Source organism: Nerophis lumbriciformis, linkage group LG39, assembly GCF_033978685.3.
Source record: "Nerophis lumbriciformis linkage group LG39, RoL_Nlum_v2.1, whole genome shotgun sequence".
Classification (NCBI taxonomy): Eukaryota; Metazoa; Chordata; class Actinopteri; order Syngnathiformes; family Syngnathidae; genus Nerophis; species Nerophis lumbriciformis.
In genome coordinates this window covers 18,275,001-18,294,107 of record NC_084586.2, presented here as the reverse complement: position 1 = coordinate 18,294,107, position 19,107 = coordinate 18,275,001, and the positions used below count along the sequence as shown (strand labels likewise).

General features: G+C 39.2%; 1 protein-coding gene across 1 annotated transcript in view; it reads right to left on the bottom strand.

Annotated features, from left to right (window-relative positions):
- sdk2b (sidekick cell adhesion molecule 2b) overlaps positions 1-19,107 on the bottom strand; it is a 920,539-nt gene that overhangs the window by 228,589 nt on the left and 672,843 nt on the right. The gene's annotated exons all lie outside the window — the stretch shown is intronic.

Here is a 19,107-nt window from a genome sequence, read left to right as displayed (position 1 = left end):
TCCCGGGACAAATTTTCTCCTGAAAATCTTCCGAAATTCAGGCGGACCTGGAGGCCACGCCCCCTCCAGCTCCATGCGGACCTGGATAAAAGATGCAACCTATGCTTGAAAGAGAAACTGTTTATTATATACCGTCCAGACCTGTCATCCCTCAACAAGCGCAGCGAAATTGTATCAGCATGCCGCCACAGACGGAAACACCTCCTAGGTAACACATGAGCCAATCACCACGCCCCTACGCCAGCCTGAACCCACCCACTCTGTGCCCTATATAAACCATGGTATGTGAATGCTTCCATTAAAATCTCCTGATGATTGAGGGAACCCCTCATGAAACAGGCCTGTAGAGATGAAGTAGTCTTGTGATTTTTTTCCCACACATACCGTATTTTCCGCACTATTAGCCGCACCTAAAAACCACAAATTTACTCAAAAGCTGACAGTGCGGCTTATAACCCGGTGCGCTTTATATATGGATTAATATTAAGATTCATTTTCATAAAGTTTAGGTCTCGCAACTACGGTAAACAGCCGCCATCTTTTTTCCCCGTAGAAGAGGAAGTGCTTCTTCTTCTACGGCAAGCAACCGCCAAGGTAAGCACCCGCCCCCATAGAACAGGAAGCGCTTCTTCTTCTACTGTAAGCAACCACCCGCCCCCGTAGAAGAAGAAGAAGCGCGCGGATATTACGTTTCATTTCCTTTGTGTGTTTACATCTGTAAAGACCACAAAATGGCTCCTACTAAGCGACAGGTTTCCGGTTCATGAAAAGACGCAATCTCTCCATCCGCACACGGACTACTATTTCACAGCAACTGCCAAAAGACTTTCAAGAAAAGCTGGCTACTTTCCGTGCATATTGTAAAAACAAGATAGCTGAAAAAAAGATCCGGCCAGAGAACATTATCAACATGGACGAGGTTCCACTGACTTTTGATATTCCTGTGAACCGCACTGTGGATTCAACGGGAGCACGTACGGTGAATATTCGCACCACAGGGAATGAGAAGTCATCCTTCACTGTGGTTCTAGCTTGCCATGCTAATGGCCAGAAACTTCCACCCATGGTCATATTCAAAAGGAAGACCTTGCCAAAAGAGACCTTTCCAGCCGGCGTCATCATAAAAGCTAACTCGAAGGGATGGATGGATGAAGAAAAGATGAGCGAGTGGTTAAGGGAAGTTTACGCGAAGAGGCCGGGTGGCTTTTTTCACGCAGCTCCGTCCATGTTGATATACGACTCCATGCGCGCCCACATCACGCTGGTTTTTAATATATTATTAAAGTTTGACTGACCTATCTGACTGTTTTTTTGACATTCCCTTTAGCGCAGTTAGATGCGGCTTATAACACGGGGCGGCTTATAGGTGGACAAAGTTTTGAAATATGCCGTTCATTGAAGGCGCGGCTTATAACCCAGGGCGGCTTATGGTGCGGAAAATACGGTACATATATATATATATATATATATATATATATATATATATATATATATATATAGATATATATATATATATATATATATATATATATATATGAAATACTTGACTTGGTGAATTCTAGTTGTAAATATACTCCTCCCCTCTTAGCCACGCCCCCCCCCACCCCGACCACGCCCCCCCCCCCACCTCCCGAAATCGGAGGTTTCAAGGTTGGCAAGTATGTTTTAGGGCCAAAATAAAATGTCTTTTTAAGTTACGTTATATGCTAGCAGGCTACTTGACGGAGGACGTAACACCATGTGAATGTACCGTTTTTTGTTTTAAGGCTACAAGAGAATGTCTTTTCTACGTGAAGTTTCACACTAACAAGCTACTTCCTGGGTATTAGAGGATGTAAATTTACTATTTTTGGTTTTAAGGCTGCAAGAAATTTCCCCTATTTACGTGACGTTTCACACAAACAAGCTACATCCTGGTTGACAGAGGATGTAAGACAACGCACATTTACTATTTTTGGTTTTAGGGCTACAAAAAACTCTTTATTTGCGTTACGTTTCACACTAACAAGCTACTTCGTGGTTGATGGCGGATGTAAGAGAAGCATACTTGCCAACCCTCCCGGATTTTCCGGGAGACTCCCGAAATTCAGCGCCTCTCCCAAAAACCTCCCGGGACAAATTTTCTCCCGAAAATCTCCCGAAATTCAGGCGGAGCTGGAGGCCACGCCCCCTCCAGCTCCATGCGGACCTGGAGGGTTGTTGTAATATATTGAGGGTTGTTGTAATATATTGAGTTGGAGGCAATAACCAGGCGAGGTGATGAAGTACGTCTCTTTACTGTACGCTATAGCCAACATTCACCAGGAGATGGCAACAGACAAACATAGATCACTCTATTACATTCCTCCCCTTTTAGAAATGTAGAAGTTACTGAAAATAAATAAACAACCCAACCAAAAAATGCAGCAGCTCAATTAAAAAACTGTACTTAAGCCACATTCTTTTTTTTTTTTTAGTACTGAACTCTTAACCCTCATTTGTAAACAATAACATGCTTATTATACAAACAGTATTGGTACACCTTTAACACAGATTTTTATACTGTCTTCAGAGATTCCGTTTTTTTGGTGGTACTCGAAACCTTTCTGGGTACCTGCGAGAGGGTGTTCAGCATGGTTAGAAAAATAGTGACAGAGAATAGAACAAGGATGGACAATTCAACACTTAACTCAACAATGAGTAGATGAGTGTTATGTGTGTGTATATGTGTAAATAAATGAACACTGAAATTGAAGTATTTCTTTTATATATATATATATATATATATATATATATATATATATATATATATATATATATATATATATATATATATAATAAAATAATTATATATATAGCTAGAATTCACTGAAAGTCAAGTATTTCTTATATATATATATATATATATATATATATATATATATATATATGAAATACTTGACTTGGTGAATTCTAGCTGTAAATATACTCCTCCCCTCTTAGCCACAAGTGCTTATTAAGGAATTTAGTGAGTCAAACACCTCCTCCTCAAGACTACTCTGCATTACTTTATTTTTAGTTTTTCGAACTTTTTGAATGCAAGAGTAGTCGTAACTGTGTGTGTGTGTGTGTGTGTGTGTGTGTGTGTGTGTGTGTGTGTGTGTGTGTGTGTGTTTCCACCCTTCTTGAGACATGAAGAAGGAAAAGTATCTTCCATATGAGGAGGTGTGAACAAGTGATGACATAAATCATGGTCCCAATAACATTGCATCTAATAGACAATGTCTCATTTGTGGTGACATCTATCAAAATGAGGGTGGTCCCAAAAAGGAGGGATTTTTCAAATGGAATGTGTGTCGTTTTTAAAAGTGCTCCCCCTCTGGTCAACATATGAAATAACAAGTGTGTGTAAGAAATTGAAATGCGCCCGCTTTGGCCAAAATTAATTAATAAAATAAAATAAATGTGTATATAGAGGCATACTGTAATAACAAAGTAAATATAAGGAAATTAAAAACCAATGACAAACAAAGCATTCAAAACAAAATAAATTAATTAAAATTTGTATTTTTCTCACAATGTGTCGACTTATTTCTTATAAAATTGGGAACGATTTCTCATATTCTTTCTGTTTCTGTAATATTGCAATATTTTTCTCGTGAATTATGACTTTTTCATGTAAAATTATTACTTTTTAATGCAAAATGGTGACATTTGTCATATAAAATTTCAACTTTTATCACAATATTGCCAATGTTTTTGTTGTTCTTGTAAAATAGTGAAATTTTTTAGTTAAATTATGACTTTTTTCATTATATTGCCAAGTAAAATTCTGATTATTAAGATAATACTGCCAAAATGTTAAAGTTTTACTACACAATTTTGACTTTTGTCGAGTAAAATGACGACCCTTTTCATAAAGTTGTCGACATTTTAAGCTTTTCTTTGTAAAATTGCGACTGTTATTGAGTAAAAATCCAACTTTTATCAAAATATTGCACAAATGTTCAATTTTTCTTGTAAAATTTTGACTTGCGTCGAGTAACCTACTCAGTGGCCTAGTGGTTAGAGTGTCCGCCCTGAGATCGGTAGGTTGTGGGTTCAAACCCCGGCCGAGTCATACCAAAGACTATAAAAATGGGACCCATTACCTCCCTGCTTGGCACTCAGTATCAAGGGTTGGAATTGGGGGTTAAATCACCAAAAATGATTCCCGGGCGCGGCCACCGCTGCTGCCCACTGCTCCCCTCACCTCCCAGGGGGTGATCAAGGGTGATGGGTCAAATGCAGAGAATAATTTCGCCACACCTAGTGTGTGTGTGACAATCATTGGTGCTTTAACTTTAACTTTAAAATTACGACCTTTATTGTAATACTGCACAAATTCCAAGTTTTTCTTCTGAAATTGTGACCTTTTTCTTGTGAAATTCCAACTCATTTTTCACAACAAGCCACCCCCTACCTCCCGAAATCGGAGGTCTCAAGGTTGGCAAGTATGTAATAAAGTGTAAGGTAAAGAGGAGGTTGCGTTGATGGCGTTCATGTGACTGCTTAGTTTAATGCAGTAGGAGAAGTTTGCGGCGCTAAGAAAAGACCAAAACAGTGATCACCGGGAACAAAACATGACAGCTTGTACTTCACAAGTGCTGCAATTATCACCGCTTGTCCTGTGCGGGTGTAAGAAGTGTAAGAAGTGTAAGAAGTGCGGGTGTAAGAAGTCTGTCCCCCGTCGCCTTCCCGCTCCTCCACTTCCTCCCCACTGACCTTCTCATGCTTGTATGTGCTGCTGATAGCTATTAGCATTTACAGCCCGGGTGATTACCAACAAGCCAAAGTGGACCGGAGCGCTGGAGCTCATTTGGGATTAACCGCCCTGTCCAGGGACTGGAAGTTTCCAAAAGGCGGGCTTGGTGGCTGGCAGCTTATGATCGGCGGTAAATATTTAATGCTAGCTCGCTGGAGCGGCGGCGACATCCGCGGACACGTCCATGAATTATGGATCTCTTCGGGGATGTGAGAGGAAGAGGCGCTGAACCAGTCCCAGGTGACTTCCCAAGACCTTTTGAAAAAAACGGGGTTGACTCCATTCCGGACTTGACTTCTTTAGCCGACAGTCTTATGGAAGACTGCAACCTTTAAGGTGCAAGTGTTCTATGACGGGATGTCAAATAGAGGTCCGAGTTCTGCTAAAGTCCGTTAAATAGTCCAAGGAACAGGATCAGTTCTACAAAGGGATGCCAAGGGGAAGATCAGAATCTTTAATTTCGTATTCTGGTCAGGGAAGTAATAACTCTCAGGGTTTCGGGATTCTGACAACATACGTGGCAACATTGCAAAGTCCTGATCCACCATGTCAGGTCATTGGTCCTCAGTTTAAGTAGGAACATTTTACAACACATGACTTACCGTATTTTCCGCACTATTAGCCGCACCTAAAAACCACAAATTTACTCAAAAGCTGACAGTGCGCCTTATAACCCGGTGCGCTTTATATATGGATTAATATTAAGATTCATTTTCATAAAGTTTCGGTCTCGCAACTACGGTAAACAGCCGCCATCTTTTTTCCCCGTAGAAGAGGAAGTGCTTCTTCTTCTACGCAAGCAACCGCCAAGGTAAGCACCCGCCCCCATAGAACAGGAAGCGCTTCTTCTTCTACTGTAAGCAACCACCCGCCCCGGTAGAAGAAGAAGAAGCGCGCGGATATTACGTTTCATTTCCTTTGTGTGTTTACATCTGTAAAGACCACAAAATGGCTCCTACTAAGCGACAGGTTTCCGGTTCATGAAAAGACGCAATCTCTCCATCCGCACACGGACTACTATTTCACAGCAACTGCCTAAAGACTTTCAAGAAAAGCTGGCTACTTTCCGTGCATATTGTAAAAACAAGATAGCTGAAAAAAAGATCCGGCCAGAGAACATTATCAACATGGACGAGGTTCCACTGACTTTTGATATTCCTGTGAACCGCACTGTGGATACAACGGGAGCACGTACGGTGAATATTCGCACCACAGGGAATGAGAAGTCATCCTTCACTGTGGTTCTAGCTTGCCATGCTAATGGCCAGAAACTTCCACCCATGGTGATATTCAAAAGGAAGACCTTGCCAAAAGAGACCTTTCCAGCCGGCGTCATCATAAAAGCTAACTCGAAGGGATGGATGGATGAAGAAAAGATGAGCGAGTGGTTAAGGTAAGTTTACGCGAAGAGGCCGGGTGGCTTTTTTCACGCAGCTCCGTCCATGTTGATATACGACTCCATGCGCGCCCACATCACGCTGGTTTTTAATATATTATTAAAGTTTGACTGACCTATCCGACTGTTTTTTTGACATTCCTTTAGCGCAGTTAGATGCGGCTTATAACACGGGGCGGCTTATAGGTGGACAAAGTTTTGAAATATGCCGTTCATTGAAGGTGCGGCTTTTAACCCAGGGCGGCTTATGGTGCGGAAAATACGGTAACTTTAGCTTTTAAATGACCCACTGCAATAGAACAGAATGGACATTTATTGTCATTGCACTTAAAAATGTGTTTTCAACTAGGGATGTCCCGATCCAGGTTTTTGCACTTCCGATCCGATACCGATACTGACCGATAATGGCCTATCCGAGCATGTATTAAAGTTTAAAGTTATTTAGCCTGCTTAGTTGTCAGAATCATGTTGAAAAGGGTTTTAGTACTCTTGATAACAACTAGCCAGCTGAATTAGGGGAGTTTGAATAATACACAATGGTTGGTAACAAGAAACTGACCTGTTTATTCAAGGATAAACACAAAATAGACAAAATGATACATGACAAACAGAAATGGCATCATTGAACTAGGGCTGGGCGATATGGCCTTTTTTTAATATTGCCATATTTTAAGGCCATATTGCGATACACGATATATATCTCGATATTTTGCCTTAGCCTTGAATGAACACTTGATGCATATAATCACAGCAGTATGATGATTCTGTGTGTTTTGATTGATTGATTGAGACTTTTATTAGTAGGTTGCACAGTGAAGTACATATTCCGTACAATTGACCACTAAATGGTAACACCCCAATAAGTTTTTCACACTTGTTTAAGTCGGGGTCCACTTAAATTGATTCATGATACAGATATATACTATCAGATATATACTATCATCATAATACAGTCATCACACAAGATAATCACATTGAATTATTGACATTATTTATAATCCAGGGTGTGGAGGGGGGCGCCTGATGTAAGTGTCAAAAAGACAGCCAAAAGAGTTTGATATGAGAATAAATCTAAAGTTAAAATATAGGGTAGAAATGCACCCATTTGCAGGAAATGTAGTCTTGATTTTCAAAATGTTCTTTCAAGGCTTGCATGTCTACATTAAAACATTCTTCTTCATACTGCATTAATATATGCTACTTTTAAACTGTCATGCAGAGAAGGAAATCACAACTAAAAAAATCACTAATTTTTTCATACGGTGTTGATCTGGAAATGTTTGCCTCAGCATTTTGATGGTGTGGACGTGTGGCACCGAATGGAGATAAGCGTCTCGACAGACGTCACGATATTTGAACAATGATGACGAAAACTGTTTTCTCTGTCGTGTCCGTGTGTCGAAAATTGTTATGCGCTTATTTTTTTATTTGATTTTGTGCGTGGCATATAATTGCTATGCGCAGAGGACGCTTAAACAGTGCGCAATTGCACAAGCGCGCACCTTAGAGGGAACGTTGGTCACACGGCTGCGCTAGCATCACAGCTAACGTTAGCCATGCTGCTACCTCTCTGCTCGGGGAGGACGTATACGTATGTGACGTATGTCGTGACAGTATGTGACGTATGTAAGAAGGTGCGCTTGCTGTCTGTGAGAGGGAGACACAGGAAAGAGTGAGAAGAGCCTGTCGTGTAATGCCAGCAGCTAAAAGCAACTGCGTGAGAATCCACAGACCTGTGGATGTGTTGAAGGTGTGCTGGAAAATGCGGAACGGAAATTACGGAGCAGCAGAAAAGTGGAATGTATTATTTAAATAGGTGCATTGGAAAACACGGACCGGAGTTTTGTTTTTTTTAACTGGATCTGGATCGGCATTTTCCCATGCCTTGCCGATACGCATTTGTTTTTGCAAATATCGGCGGCCGATCCGATCCAAATATCGGATCTATTTTCAACACAACCCGTCCAAGAACAGACAAACAGTAGAGGGGTAGACAGAACAGGAAGACTGATGACTCGCCACAAGGGCGGCGCTCCATAGAAAGGTAGGGGGAAAAAAGGTAAACATCGGGGGAAGAAGGGGACAAAAGTAGGACCCACATTTTGGAATTTAAAAAAATCTTAGATACATTTTTAACAGAAAGAATTCTATTTAATAACTCGATGAGATCATTCCTGGGGGAATGGCGTGTGAACGCTCCAATGCTGAAGTTGAACTGAAATGCTGACAAAATGTAGTATGAATGTGAGAATAGTTTGAATTTCCAGGAAAAACGGAATTTGGTTTAGAACTTGAGAAAGTGTTAGTTGGATGAGTGGAATGTGTTGAAGGTGGAATGGTTTGAATCGGTTGAAAGATGTGCGAATTGTGGAAGTTTAAAAAATGGACAATTAATTTTGAACGTGGAAAATGTGCCTGAAAAATGGGAATTCTTGGAAATTTGGGAATTTAAAAAAATTGTTGAAGGAGAGCACACAATTTTGAACAGGCGGAATAGTTTGGAGTGGGAACGGTTTGAATCAGATAAAAACAATTGGGAACTCTGGAACTTAAAAAAATGTCCCATTTGTTTCAAAGGGAATTTCATGGAAATTTGGAAATTTCGGGAAAAGCGGGAATTTTTGGGAAAATGTTAAAAGACTTGAATGTTCTGAAGGAGTTGAAATGGTTGGTGTTGGAATTTTTCAAATGGGTCGAGAAATGTTGAAGTAGTAACATTTTTAATTGAGAAATTATATTAAGGAATTTTGGGAAAAACTGGAATTTTTCCAGTTTAAAAAAAAAAAACTTTGTTTTTTTTCCTGATTAAGAGGAATGTTTTGACGGTGCAACGGTTGAAGTGGGTTGAAAAATGTGGGAGAAGAAGTCGACAGAAAAATGGTAAAAAAAAAAAAGGGTTTGAAAAAAATAGAATTCTGGGATTCCTAGAATTTTTTTTGAACTTGGAAAAATGATAGTTTGAATATCCAGGATGAGTGGAATGTGTTGAAGGTGGAATGGTTTGAATCGGTTAAAAAATGTGGAAATGGTGGAAGATTGAAAAATGGCCAATTCATTTTGAATGGGAAAAATGTCACGGAAAACCTGTAATTCTGGGAAATCTGAGAATTTTTGGAATTTGTCAAGTGAAAGCCCGCGATTCCTGAATAGGTTGAACAGTTTGAAGTTGGAACGGTTTGAATCGGGTGAAAAATGTGAAAGGTAGAGCGCGCCAAAATCTGGAGAAGAAGAAGAAGAAATAGAAGAACTTGATGAGGCAATTCCTGAAGGAATTGTGTGTGAATGTTCCAATGCTGAAGTTGAAGTGAAATGCTGACAGAATGTAGTATGAATGGAAGAATAGTTTCAATGTTGAAGAGTTTGAATTTCCAGGAAAAACGGAATTTGGTTTGAAACTTGGGAAAGTGTTAGTTTGAATATCCAGGATGAGTGGAATGTGTTGATGTTAGAATGCTTTGAATAGGTGGGAAAATGTGGGAAATGTGCAACTTGGAAAAATGTCCCATTCAATTCAATGGGAACTTCCTGGAAATTAGGGAAAAGCGGGATTTTTTGGGGAAAATGATTAGGAACATGAATGTCCTGAATGAAGTGAATTGGTTTGTGTTGTTATTGTTTAAATCGGTCAAGAAATGTTGAAGTATTAAATTGTATTAGGGAATTTCGGGAAATTCAGACATTGTTTTGAAAATGGTAAAAAAAACTTGAATGTTGTGAATGAGTTGAAATGGTTGGTGGTGGAAATGTCCAAATGGGTGGAAAATGTTGAAGCAGTAACATGTTGAATTGAGAAATTGTATTACGAAATTCCTGGAATTTCGGGAAAACCGGAAATTTTTCCAGTTTGAAAAACAACTTTGTTTTTTTGTCCTGATTAAGAGGAATGTTTTGACGGTGGAACGGTTGAAGTGGGTTGACAAATGTGGAAGGAGTAGTCGCCAGAAAAAAAGAGTCAAAAAAGGGTTTGAAAAAAACGGGAATTCTGGGAATTCCTGGAATTGTTTTGAACTTGAAAAAATTATAGTTTGAATTTCCAGGATGAGTGGAATGTGTTGAAGGTGGAATGGTTTGAATCGGTTGAAAAATTTGGAAATTGTGCAACTAGGAAACATTTCCCATTAATTTCAATGGGAACTTCCTGGAAATTTGGAAATTTAGGGAAAAGCGGAATTTTTGGGGGAAAATGATTAGGAGCATGAATGTCCTGAATAAGGTGAATTGGTTTGTGTTGTTATTGTTTAAATCGGTCAAGAAATGTTGAAGTATTAAATTGTATTAGGGAATTTCGGGAAAATCAGACATTTTTTTGAAAATGGTAAAAAAAACTTGAATGTTGTGAAAGAGTTGAAATGGTTGGTGTTTGAAATGTTCAAATGGGTGGAAAAATGTTGAAGCAGTAACATGTTGAATTGAGAAATTGTATTACGAAATTCCTGGAATTTCGGGAAAACCGGACATTTTTCCAGTTTGAAAAACAACTTTGTTTTTTTGTCCTGATTAAGAGGAATGTTTTGACTGTGGAACGGTTGAAGTGGGTTGACAAATGTGGAAGGAGTAGTCGCCAGAAAAAAAGAGTCAAAAAAGGGTTTGAAAAAAACGGGAATTCTGGGAATTCCTGGAATTGTTTTGAACTTGAAAAAATGATAGTTTGAATTTCCAGGATGACTGGAATGTGTTGAAGGTGGAATGGTTTGAATCGGTTGAAAAATTTGGAAATTGTGCAACTAGGAAACATTTCCCATTAATTTCAATGGGAACTTCCTGGAAATTTGGAAATTTAGGGAAAAGCGGAATTTTTGGGGGAAAATGATTAGGAGCATGAATGTCCTGAATAAGGTGAATTGGTTTGTGTTGTTATTGTTTAAATCGGTCAAGAAATGTTGAAGTATTAAATTGTATTAGGGAATTTCGGGAAAATCAGACATTTTTTTGAAAATGGTAAAAAAAACTTGAATGTTGTGAAAGAGTTGAAATGGTTGGTGTTTGAAATGTTCAAATGGGTGGAAAAATGTTGAAGCAGTAACATGTTGAATTGAGAAATTGTATTACGAAATTCCTGGAATTTCGGGAAAACCGGACATTTTTCCAGTTTGAAAAACAACTTTGTTTTTTTGTCCTGATTAAGAGGAATGTTTTGACTGTGGAACGGTTGAAGTGGGTTGACAAATGTGGAAGGAGTAGTCGCCAGAAAAAAAGAGTCAAAAAAGGGTTTGAAAAAAACGGGAATTCTGGGAATTCCTGGAATTGTTTTGAACTTGAAAAAATGATAGTTTGAATTTCCAGGATGACTGGAATGTGTTGAAGGTGGAATGGTTTGAATCGGTTGAAAAATTTGGAAATTGTGCAACTAGGAAACATTTCCCATTAATTTCAATGGGAACTTCCTGGAAATTTGGAAATTTAGGGAAAAGCGGAATTTTTGGGGGAAAATGATTAGGAGCATGAATGTCCTGAATAAGGTGAATTGGTTTGTGTTGTTATTGTTTAAATCGGTCAAGAAATGTTGAAGTATTAAATTGTATTAGGGAATTTTGGGAAATTCAGATTTTTTTTTGAAAATGGTAAAAAAAACTTGAATGTTGTGAATGAGTTGAAATGGTTGGTGGTGGAAATGTCCAAATGGGTGGAAAAATGTTGAAGCAGTAACATGTTGAATTGAGAAATTGTATTACGAAATTCCTGGAATTTCGTGAAAACCGGACATTTTTCCAGTTTGAAAAACAACTTTGTTTTTTTGTCCTGATTAAAAGGAATGTTTTGACGGTGGAACGGTTGAAGTGGGTTGACAAATGTGGAAGGAGTAGTCGCCAGAAAAAAAGAGTCAAAAAAGGGTTTGAAAAAACGGGAATTCTGGGAATTCCTGGATTTGTTTTGAACTTGAAAAAATGATAGTTTGAATTTTCAGGATGAGTGGAATGTGTTGAAGGTGGAATGGTTTGAATCGGTTGAAAAATTTGGAAATTGTGCAACTAGGAAACATTTCCCATTAATTTCAATGGGAACTTCCTGGAAATTTAGGGAAAAGCGGAATTTTTTGGGAAAAATGATTAGGAACTTGAAAGTCCTGAATAAGGTGAATTGGTTTGTGTTGTTATTGTTTAAATCGGTCAAGAAATGTTGAAGTATTAAATTGTATTAGGGAATTTCGGGAAAATCTGAATTTTTTTTGAAAATGGTAAAAAAAACTTGAATGTTGTGAATGAGTTGAAATGGTTGGTGTTGGAAATGTTCAAATGGGTGGAAAAATGTTGAAGCAGTAACATGTTGAATTGAGAAATTGCATTACAAAATTCCTGGAATTTCGGGAAAACCGGAAATTTTTCCAGTTTGAAAAACAACTTTGTTTTTTTGTCCTGATTAAGAGGAATGTTTTGACTGTGGAACGGTTGAAGTGGGTTGAAAAATGTGAAAGGAGTAGTCGCCAGAAAAAAAGAGTCAAAAAAGGGTTTGAAAAAACGGGAATTCTGGGAATTCCTGGAATTGTTTTGAACTTGAAAAAATTATAGTTTGAATTTCCAGGATGACTGGAATGTGTTGAAGGTGGAATGGTTTGAATCGGCTGAAAAATTTGGAAATTGTGCAACTAGGAAACATTTCCCATTAATTTCAATGGGAACTTCCTGGAAATTTGGAAATTTAGGGAAAAGCGGAATTTTTGGGGGAAAATGATTAGGAGCATGAATGTCCTGAATGAGGTGAATTGGTTTGTGTTGTTATTGTTTAAATCGATCAAGAAATGTTGAAGTATTAAATTGTATTAGGGAATTTCGGGAAATTCAGAATTTTTTTTGAAAATGGTAAAAAAAACTTGAATGTTGTGAATGAGTTGAAATGGTTGGTGTTGGAAATGTCCAAATGGGTGGAGAAATGTTGAAGCAGTAACATGTTGAATTGAGAAATTGTATTACAAAATTCCTGGAATTTCGGGAAAACCGGAAATTTTTCCAGTTTGAAAAACAACTTTGTTTTTTTGTCCTGATTAAGAGGAATGTTTTGACGGTGGAACGGTTGAAGTGGGTTGACAAATGTGGAAGGAGTAGTCGCCAGAAAAAAAGAGTCAAAAAAGGGTTTGAAAAAACGGGAATTCTGGGAATTCATGGAATTGTTTTGAACTTGAAAAAATGATAGTTTGAATTTCCAGGATGAGTGGAATGTGTTGAAGGAGGGATGGTTTGAATCGGTTGAAAAGTGTGGAAATGGTGGAAGATTGAAAAATTCATTTTGAATGGGAAAAATGTCCCAGAAAACCTGTAATTCTGGGAAATCTGGGAATTTTTGGAATTTGTCAAGGGAAAGCCCGCGATTCCCGAATAGGTTGAACAGTTTGAAGTTGGAACGGTTTGAATCGGGTGAAAAATGTGGAAAGTAGAGCGCGCCAAAATCTGGAGAAGAAGAAGAAGAAATAGAAGAACTCGATGAGGCAATTGCTGAAGGAATTGTGTGTGAATGTTCCAATGCTGAAGTTGAAGTGAAATGCTGACAGAATGTAGTATGAATGGAAGAATAGTTTCAATGTTGAAGAGTTTGAATTTCCAGGAAAAACGGAATTTGGTTTGAAACTTGGGAAAGTGTTAGTTTGAATATCCAGGATGAGTGGAATGTGTTGATGTTGGAATGCTTTGAATAGGTGGAAAAATGTGGGAAATGTGCAACATGGAAAAATGTTCCATTCAATTCAATGGGAACTTCCTGGAAATGAGGGAAAAGCGGGATTTTTTGGAAAATGATTAGGAGCATGAATGTCCTGAATGAGGTGAATTAGTTTGTGTTGGAATTGTTTAAATAGGTCCAGAAATGTTGAAGTAGTAAATTGTATTAGGGAATTTCGGGAAAATCAAGATTTTTTTGGGAAAATGGTAAAAAACTTGAATGTTGTGAATGAGTTGAAATGGTCGGTGTTGGAAATGTTCAAATCGGTCGAGAAATGTTGAAGCAGTAACAAATTCCTGGAATTTCGGGAAAACCGGAAATTTCTCCAGTTCGAAAAACAACTTGGTTTTTTTTGTCCTGATTAAGAGGAATGTTTTGACGGTAGAACGGTTGAAGTGGGTTGAAAAATGTGGAAGGAGTAGTCGACAGAATAAAGGGTCAAAAAAGGCTTTATAAACGGGAATTCCTGGAATTGTTTTGAACTTGAAAAAATGATAGTTTGAAATTCCAGGATGAGTGGAATGTGTTGAAGGTGGAATGCTTTGAATCGGTTGAAAAATGTGGAAATGGTGGAAGTTTGAAAAATGGCCAATTCATTTTGAATGGGAAAAATGTCTCGGAAAATCTGGAATTCTGGAAAATCTGGGAATTTTGGGAATTCGTCAAGGGAAAGCCCGCCATTCCCGAATAGGCTGAACAGTTTGAAGCTGGAACGCTTTGAATCGGGTGAAAAATGTGGAAAGTAGAGCGCGCCAACATCTGGAGAAGAAGAAGAAGAATATTAAAGGGGAACATTATCAGCAGACCTATGTAAGCGTCAATATATACCTTGATGTTGCAGAAAAAAGACCATATATTTTTTTAACCGATTTCCGAACTCTAAATGGGTGAATTTTGGCGAATTAAACGCCTTTCTAATATTCGCTCTCGGAGCGATGACGTCACATCGGGAAGCAATCCGCCATTTTCTCAAACACCGAGTCAAATCAGCTCTGTTATTTTCCGTTTTTTCGACTGTTTTCCGTACCTTGGAGACATCATGCCTCGTCGGTGTGTTGTCGGACGGTGTAACAACACCAACAGGGACGGATTCAAGTTGCACCAGTGGCCCAAAGATGCCAAAGTGGCAAGAAATTGGACGTTTGTTCCGCACACTTTACCGACGAAAGCTATGCTATGACAGAGATGGCAAGAATGTGTGGATATCCTGCGACACTCAAAGCAGATGCATTTCCAACGATAAAGTCAAAGAAATCTGCCGCCAGACCCCCATTGAATCTGCCGGAGTGTGTGAGCAATTCAGGGACAAAGGACCTCGGTAGCACGGCAAGCAATGGCGGCAGTTTGTTCCCGCAGACGAGCGAGCTAAACCCCCTGGATGTCTTGGCTCACACCGTCCCGAAGATGATCAAGAGAAGAATATCGACTCTAGCTTCCCTGGCCTGCTGACATGAGGGTATGTCTACAGAATATATTAATTGATGAAAACTGGGTTGTCTGCACTCTCAAAGTGCATGTTGTTGCCAAATGTAGTTCATATGCTGTAAACCTAGTTCATAGTTGTTAGTTTCCTTTAATGCCAAACAAACACATACCAATCGTTGGTTAGAAGGCGATCGCCGAATTCGTCCTCGCTTTCTCCCGTGTCGCTGGCTGTCGTGTCGTTTTCGTCGGTTTCGCTTGCATACGGTTCAAACCGATATGGCTCAATAGCTTCAGTTTCTTCTTCAATTTGGTTTTCGCTACCTGCCTCCACACTACAACCATCCGTTTCAATACATGCGTAATCTGTTGAATCGCTTAAGCCGCTGAAATCCGAGTCTGAATCCGAGCTAATGTCGCTATAGCTTGCTGTTCTTTCCGCCGTGTTTGTTTGTGTTGGCATCACTATGTGACGTCACAGGAAAATGGACGGGTGTTGAGAAACGATGGTTAAAATCAGGCACTTTGTAGCTTTTTTTAGGGATATTGCGTGATGGGTATAATTTTGAAAAAAACTTTGAAAAATATAATAAGCCACTGGGAACTGATTTTTAATGGTTTTAACCCTTCTGAAATTGTGATAATGTTCCCCTTTAATTACCGATTCTGATATCAAGCGATACCAGTACATACAGTGGTGGAATGAACACATTATTATGCCTAATTTTGTTGTGATGACCTGAGCTTCTCTGACCTGCTGACATGAGGGTATGTCTACAGAATATATTAATTGATGAAAACTGGGCTGTCTGCACTCTCAAAGTGCATGTTGTTGCCAAATGTATTTTATATGCTGTAAACCTAGTTCATAGTTGTTAGTTTCCTTTAATGCCAAACAAACACATACCAATCGTTGGTTGGAAGGCAATCGCCCAATTCGTCCTCGCTTTCTCCCGTGTCGTTTTCGTCGGTTTCGCTTGCATATGGTTCAAACCGATATGGCTCAATAGCTTCAGTTTCTTCTTCAATTTGGTTTTCGCTACCTGCCTCCACACTACAACCATCCCTTTCAATACATGCGTAATCTGTTGAATCGCTTAAGCCGCTGAAATCCGAGTCTGAATCCGAGCTAATGTCGCTATAGCTTGCTGTTCTTTCCGCCGTGTTTGTTTGTGTCGGCTTCACTATGTGACGTCACAGGAAAATGGACGGGTGTTGAGAAACGATGGTTAAAATCAGGCACTTTGAAGCTTTTTTTTAGGGATATTGCGTGATGGGTAAAATTTTGAAAAAAACTTCGAAAAATAAAATAAGCCACTGGGAACTGATTTTTAATGGTTTTAACCCTTCTGAAATTGTGATAATGTTCCCCTTTAATTACCGATTCTGATATCAAGCGATACCAATACATACAGTGGTGGAATGAACACATTATTATGCCTAATTTTGTTGTGATGACCCGAGCTTCTCTGACCTGCTGACATGAGGGTATGTCTACAGAATATATTAATTGATGAAAACTGGGCTGTCTGCACTCTCAAAGTGCATGTTGTTGCCAAATGTATTTCATATGCTGTAAACCTAGTTCATAGTTGTTAGTTTCCTTTAATACCAAACAAACACATACCAATCGTTGGTTAGAAGGCGATCGCCCAATTCGTCCTCGCTTTCTCCCGTGTCGTTTTCGTCGGTTTCGCTTGCATACGGTTCAAACCGATATGGCTCAATAGCTTCAGTTTCTTCTTCAATTTGGTTTTCGCTACCTGCCTCCACACTACAACCATCCCTTTCAATACATGCGTAATCTGTTGAATCGCTTAAGCCGCTGAAATCCGAGTCTGAATCCGAGCTAATGTCGCTATAGCTTGCTGTTCTTTCCGCCGTGTTTGTTTGTGTTGGCATCACTATGTGACGTCACAGGAAAATGGACGGGTGTTGAGAAACGATGGTTAAAATCAGGCACTTTGAAGCTTTTTTTAGGGATATTGCGTGATGGGTATAATTTTGAAAAAAACTTCGAAAAATAAAATAAGCCACTGGGAACTGATTTTTAATGGTTTTAACCCTTCTGAAATTGTGATAATGTTCCCCTTTAATTACCGATTCTGATATCAAGCGATACCAATACATACAGTGGTGGAATGAACACATTATTATGCCTAATTTTGTTGTGATGACCCGAGCTTCTCTGACCTGCTGACATGAGGGTATGTCTACAGAATATATTAATTGATGAAAACTGGGCTGTCTGCACTCTCAAAGTGCATGTTGTTGCCAAATGTATTTCATATGCTGTAAACCTAGTTCATAGTTGTTAGTTTCCTTTAATGCCAAACAAACACATACCAATCGTTGGTTAGAAGGCGATCGCCCAATTCGTCCTCGCTTTCTCCCGTGTCGCTGGCTGTCGTGTCGTTTTCGTCGGTTTCGCTTGCATACGGTTCAAACCGATATGGCTCAATAGCTTCAGTTTCTTCTTCAATTTGGTTTTCGCTACCTGCCTCCACACTACAACCATCCGTTTCAATACATGCGTAATCTGTTGAATCGCTTAAGCCGCTGAAATCCGAGTCTGAATCCGAGCTAATGTCGCTATAGCTTGCTGTTCTTTCCGCCGTGTTTGTTTGTGTTGGCTTCACTATGTGACGTCACAGGAAAATGGACGGGTGTTGAGAAACGATGGTTAAAATCAGGCACTTTGAAGCTTTTTTTTAGGGATATTGCGTGATGGGTAAAATTTTGAAAAAAACTTCGAAAAATATAATAAGCCACTGGGAACTGATTTTTAATGGTTTTAACCCTTCTGAAATTGTGATAATGTTCCCCTTTAATTACCGATTCTGATATCAAGCGATACCAATACATACAGTGGTGGAATGAACACATTATTATGCCTAATTTTGTTGTGATGACCCGAGCTTCTCTGACCTGCTGACATGAGGGTATGTCTACAGAATATATTAATTGATGAAAACTAGGCTGTCTGCACTCTCAAAGTGCATGTTGTTGCCAAATGTATTTCATATGTTGTAAACCTTGTTCATAGTTGTTAGTTTCCTTTAATGCCAAACAAACACATACCAATCGTTGGTTGGAAGGCGATCGCCCAATTCGTCCTCGCTTTCTCCCGTGTCGTTTTCGTCGGTTTCGCTTGCATACGGTTCAAACCGATATGGCTCAATAGCTTCAGTTTCTTCTTCAATTTGGTTTTCGCTACCTGCCTCCACACTACAACCATCCCTTTCAATACATGCGTAATCTGTTGAATCGCTTAAGCCGCTGAAATCCGAGTCTGAATCCGAGCTAATGTCGCTATAGCTTGCTGTTCTTTCCGCCGTGTTTGTTTGTGTTGGCTTCACTATGTGACGTCACAGGAAAATGGACGGGTGTTGAGAAACGATGGTTAAAATCAGGCACTTTGAAGCTTTTTTTTAGGGATATTGCGTGATGGGTAAAATTTTGAAAAAAACTTCGAAAAATATAATAAGCCACTGGGAACTGATTTTTAATGGTTTTAACAATTCTGAAATTGTGATAATGTCCCCCTTTAATTACCGATTCTGATATCAAGCGATACCAATACATACAGTGGTGGAATGAACACATTATTATGCCTAATTTTGTTGTGATGACCCGAGCTTCTCTGACCTGCTGACATGAGGGTATGTCTACAGAATATATTAATTGATGAAAACTGGGCTGTCTGCACTCTCAAAGTGCATGTTGTTGCCAAATGTATTTCATATGCTGTAAACCTAGTTCATAGTTGTTAGTTTCCTTTAATGCCAAACAAACACATACCAATCGTTGGTTGGAAGGCGATCGCCCAATTCGTCCTCGCTTTCTCCCGTGTCGTTTTCGTCGGTTTCGCTTGCAT